Consider the following 6,000-nt stretch of genomic DNA (forward strand, 5'->3'; position numbering starts at 1 on the left):
TTGGAAACTCCTTCAGTCTTCCTGCGTTTGACAGACACACATTTGTAGTTTTGACGAGTGGCAGAGATTTCCAAGCCTCTGTTTTCCTCAAACAACATGTTATTATATATTATTAACTTGTATACAAACAACGATTTTTATTAACGTGTCATGATTTTTTGTACTTCATTATAAAGACTATTTAGATCAACACTTGATCCAGCAATATCCAGAAGCGGGTGCAGCTATTAGGCTATTTCTCTGCTTAACTTTTTTTAGATTATAAAAAAAAGACAAAATTACAAAAATAAGGAAGAATGATGTTTGAGAGGTAACATGTATTATTCTTACCAACAGTGATAAAACAATTTAATTATATGAATATTATGAACCTTTTTAATGTTGCTTTAACGGGATCAACAAATACAGCTTCTGTCATGTGACACCATATTTATTTGCTTTAAAACCCTTTTTCTCGACAAAAAGTGTTTCCAAACTAGTTTTTCGCAACATTTGAAATTAAATGGAAATGACAATTATCGATAATTTTTTGATTATCGATCATCAAATCTTTTTCCATGTCATTTCCACTTTAAAAAAGGTACTAGTAAAGAACAAGAACGACCTAATGGAATAGATATTAGTACCTAAAATGATTGTACATTTTAAGTAGTGCTGGGTGGTGTACCGGTCCATACCGAATACCGGTGTTTATTTTTGTTATGATATGAATTTTTTAAATACCGCAATACCGGTTTATGTCGCTTTAATAACGATCGGAACGCGGCGCGGTCCTTTTTCACTGTTGCACTGGGGTGATGCACGTGTTACTAAGCGTGACTTTGAAGATGGAGAGGTTCAACTATAATTGACAGCTGTCAAATTATATTACAGTGTTTCCCATACACGGGTTTCTTGTATACAAACAATACCGGATGCGCGCGCATCCAGGAGGCAAAAAAACGCTATCTGTTATGCCGAGTTCTGTAAAAGAACATTGTAATTAACGTAGATTTTGCATTGTTTGTAATTTCTTGTTGACTCAATAATAAACTGCAATTTCAGAGTTGGATCTGTTTGTTTGTGTTTCATATTAATATAACATTATGTAAAACGACTAACTGTTTACGAATCAAAATCCGGACATACTGTGATGCATGTATGAATTATCATGTTAGACTAAGTTAGTAATGTAATAGCCTCTATAGAGCCCGAATTTGCTTTTATACAAGTTAACCTTGTTTACGTTACTTTATGACCTGCAACATTTCATGACTGCACACATATAACGTTACTTTACTGTAAATCAAAGATTTGATGATGGATTATGTGGGAAGCCTTAGTACCTCCGACCGTGGCGATTATATTAAAAAACGTACTCTCAGCAATGGTGAGATCTTGCCGGATCCCTACGCAATCCATGACGATCTTTGGATTGTGGATGACAAGAAGTGGCCAGGAATTGTATGGCCTGATATATATAATTATCTTACTCAGACACCAAGTGTGTATACAAGAGAAATGATTAGAGCGTACAAATCCCTTGATGCATACAACTACGTGCTATGTGGTCATGTGCAGCTCGTCAAATACTTTGATGCTGCACCGGATTTTTGCGTGTTGAGGTAAGATGTGCTCCCTAGTCAAAGGCAAGGCATTAAAGCCAAGCCTTATGATGCCTGGGTGTATGTCCATAAGGTCCTTGGTTACATCCTTATGGCTAACTGCAAATGCATGGCAGGGTATGTCTATCAAAATGTATCTGCAATCACACAAAAATAATGAATGCTAATTCTGCTTTTACTCACATTACTCTGTCCATCACTCCAGCCTAGCCTCTTGTTGTAGTCATGCTGCTGCCATCATGTGTCAAGTTGAACTGTCAGGACGGAAATATGCTACTGAGGAGGAGGTTGCCTGCACCTTCAAACCCAATCAGTGGAAAGATATGTCCCGGTCAAAAGTTGAGCCACAGAAACTAAAAATGATTAACTTCAGCCGTCCAAAAAGGCATCTAACCGAGTTACCCCAATCTCGTTGTGTACCAACACTCCAAAACGTTCCAGGTAGCCTACACACTGAGCCATCTGCATCATAGAGGCGCAACCATTATCAATAGAAAGAATATAACATACAACTTCCTCCTTCTGTCCCACTCTTCCATTTGCCTAGATTAGGAATTACTTGCAACATGTATAATTTAAATGAGCAGATAAAACACAACAGATAGGCCTGCATGTAAATAAATTATGAATACAACGATGGTGTTGCATTTTTATAATAATAAAAAAAAAACATACAAACTGTAGTAAAATGTTTATTGAAAAAGTTGTATTAAATATACTGCCTTTCTATTGAAAATATACAAATTTGTTCCTACACTCAGCAATTACATCCGATGATCTTCAGGCTCTGAAAACAATATGCCCAGATGCTGCTTTGTTTACAGCTATCAACACAGACATGGACTCTGACACAGATACAGCCTCTGAAACTGAATACGAACTCCCTGAACCTCTGCAAGGGACCTGTCACCAGCTGACCTAAAAGTTAAGTGTGAAGTTAGCTTTGACAAAATGAGAATAAGATGCACAATTTCTAAACTGGAACATCTACAGGATGTGACTAAAGAGCAGGCAAAGTGCACAACATGGAACATACACAGAGTAGGACGTATAACTGGAGGTACTTTTAACAGGGTTGTTAGATGTAAGCAGTCTTCAGTTGAAAGTGTGGTCAAACATGTAATGCAGTATGACACCAAAGAGCTCACTGTACCAGCTGTCATGTGGGGCAGGCAAATGGAAGATACTGCACGTCAATGTTACGAAACAGAAATGAGGAAGACACATTCAAATTTCAACCTAAAAGCAGTGGGGCTAACAGTAAAAGCAGACAAGCCATGACAGGCTGCTTCTCCTGATGGGGTATTCTCCTGTGACTGTTGTGGAACAGGTTTACTAGAAATCAAATGTCTGTACAAATACAGAGAGGGACTACAGGGGTCTGAAGCTGATGCTACCTTCTGCCTAGATGAATATTATAAAGCTGCGCCAAAACCACTCATACTACTCACAGGTTCAAATGCAAATGTATGTTTGCCAATTGAACATGTGTGATTTCATGGTGTGGACAAAGAACAATAGCATCACCCGCCGGATATGGAGAGATGGCCGCTTCCTTGAAGAAACCCTTTCAAAGGGTGAAGTGTTCTTCATGGACCACCTCCTTCCAGAGCTGGTCTGCCGCCGCCAAGACCCCCAGTTGGCTGAAGAGGTCAACTGTCCTCGTTGCAAAATACCCAGCTTTGGCAAAATAATCACATACATAGACTGTTGCAAACAGTTCCACCCTAAATGTGTGAACATTGTCAGACAGACCAAAAGATGGAAATGTGGATTTGAAGACATAGCCTAGGTGGATACTGTACTGCACATGATGCCCCCCCAAAAAAGTCACCTCAAGACATACATCTTTGTTAAATATATATTCATTAATTTCATTTAGTTTGTTACATTACATCATATTACAAATATCATTAATTATTCATACATCACACATAGTTATATATTTTTAACACTTGTTTTTACAATCATTATATTGTACACTATATTCAAGTTGTTGGTCCATTTGATCACAACATAAAGCAGTGGTTCTTAGGGGTCGGGACAATTATTATATATATATATTTTTTTACATATATACATACACATGCTGCTTTCTATTTCCGGGGGACCACAGACCTCTTCAGATTTGTGAGACCTGCACAAATGGTGACAATGTGATCTAGCATGTCAACCTGGCTTATTGTTATGACGCTGTTCAATATTTGGAAATTCTTCAGCTGACCAATTACACGTTCTACATGTATACGAACCCTCGATAACTGTCGGGACGTGTCAACGCACAAACCAGACAACTGGGACTTACCCTTAGTGAAACTAGGGATTTTTAAAGTTGCTCCCACACTCGCCAACTCTTCTCTCACTAGGAACCCTCTGTCTGCAAGTATGACATCGCCATGGTCAAGTTTGTTTACAAAGTTTGAATCTAATGTAATTAGTTTGTCTGAGGCCCGACCACCCCCCCCCCCCCCCCCCCCCCCCCCCCATCGGAAAGAAAAGATTTGGAGCCTGCAGGTGTTATGCCAATTAAATATTTGATTGTGTTCTGGTGTTTGTAATTGGACCAAGTTTCAGCTCTGGCTTTCAAATTGTATGTCCTTTGTATAAAAATTTCAGTACAGTCAATTATGCATCTACAGTTTTTGAATTTGGGTTTAAATGATTTAGGCAAGTTTGCTCTCACTGCTTCCTTACTGGGCCAAATTACTAGTGGTTTTAGGACGGAGGACAGCAGGGGTACCCACTCCCTTAAAATTTTGGAAACAGTGGAGAAGGGAAGGTCGAATCGATATGCTATGTCCTTGTTGGAGAGGGCAAGCCTTAATTTCATGAGCACTAACAGGAGGTGGTTCTCCCATGTTAATCCACCCTTCAGTGTGATCGCTGAGTTTCTTTTGAGAATGCTCGAAAGCCATAAAAAAGCCTGTACTTTTTGGAGACCGATGAAGAAGCAAAGCGCAGAGTCTGAAATAGAATTGAACCCGAATTTGGATTTCTTCAGTTTCTCTTTCAGCTGCTGGTTTTCTTCTTTTACAGCCTCCAGCTCTCTTTTCAGAGAAGAGTAGTCCTCACGCAGCTCTCTATATTTAGTTTCGAGTGCACACTCAGGGGAAAGCTCATCTACGAAAGCGAGAGAGAGGGAGAGAGAGAGAGAGAGACAAACACACAAACACACACATTTTACTAAGGAAAGGCAAACACATTGTGTAACAAACTAACAGTGTCAGTTTATTAATTAATCAAAATTAGGAGTTTGGCATACCTGCAGCTGATTCCAGATCAGGCATGACACCAGGTCTCTCATCAGGAGCCCTTGACTCCCGTCTTCTCTTTCGTTCAGACCTACGACAACAGCAGAGGAAGGCATATCAACATAAAAATATCAGCAAACAATCTAGGCTGTTTTCGAGAGCAAACAAAACAATACAGACAGGACACAGAAACTGGCAGAAAAACTGTCAAATAAATGAGGTCAAAATATTTTAAATGACTCAAAAGGTTAAAAAATACGGACAGACCTTGCCACTTTTCCACTACTGTCTATGGTGATGCTGGAGGGAACAAAGTCTGGACTATCACAGTCAAAGGATGGCTCCCCTGGTAGAAAAAAAAACATGACAGATTAGCAATATTACTTTCTTAATGTTTTATATTAACATTTACTCAATGACAGAGAAATCTATCGCGCTGCTAGCTAGCTAGCTGCTACTACCATATTCACTGAACCAAAGCAACGTCTTTTGTTTAATGATAATTGATTTATGACCATGAACATGGATGAGCATGCAGTGCTAACTCAAACTCATAGATAGAGAATTAAGATAGCTATAAAACAAAACACTTACCAGTTATGAAGTGTTCGCTGCAGACACTCTCACCTCCTTCTGCACCATCCGGACCCCAATCTGCCCTCCTTCTTATGGCTTGAAGCCATAACCTCCGCCGGTTTTTGGCAAAACCATGCTCCCCCCTAGGAATGTTGAACATCAGGCACCCAGCACTGGCTCGGTTGGTACAATTGACCATGCAACAACTCCTTGGCATTTTGACTTAGCGACAACACCACCACTATGCTACTAGCCTAAACCCTTTACTCCGGTACGAAGACCGCGGGTTTTTTTGCCCCCTGGTTGCGTGCGCATAATAATTTAGAAAAATACCGTGATGTGGATTTTTGGTCATACCGCCCAGCACTAATTTTAAGGATTAAATGTTAAAACTCCTTTCCACAGAATGGACTAAAGATTTCCTGACCAACGGACAACTTCCGGGCTGCAGATTTCACCCTTCTTTCTATATATATCAACTTCCTCTCATGTTTCTCTTTTAATGTTCGATGGGGTGCGTGACTTAAACATGCAAAAAGCTTTATTTTAGTTTTGTAAATCCATGAAAA

General features: G+C 39.5%; 1 long non-coding RNA gene across 1 annotated transcript in view; it reads right to left on the bottom strand.

The window, feature by feature from the left end:
* Nucleotides 1-459, bottom strand: part of LOC309512042 — a 31,638-nt gene extending 31,179 nt beyond the window's left edge. The window contains exon 1 of the long non-coding RNA XR_014210869.1: nt 372-459. This is a non-coding gene — a long non-coding RNA (uncharacterized lncRNA). The remainder of the gene's footprint in view (nt 1-371) is intronic.
* Between the last annotated feature and the right edge of the window lie 5,541 nt (nt 460-6,000).

The sequence above is a fragment of the Leuciscus leuciscus genome (assembly GCF_965113295.1).
Source record: "Leuciscus leuciscus genome assembly, chromosome: 13".
NCBI lineage: Eukaryota > Metazoa > Chordata > Actinopteri > Cypriniformes > Leuciscidae > Leuciscus > Leuciscus leuciscus.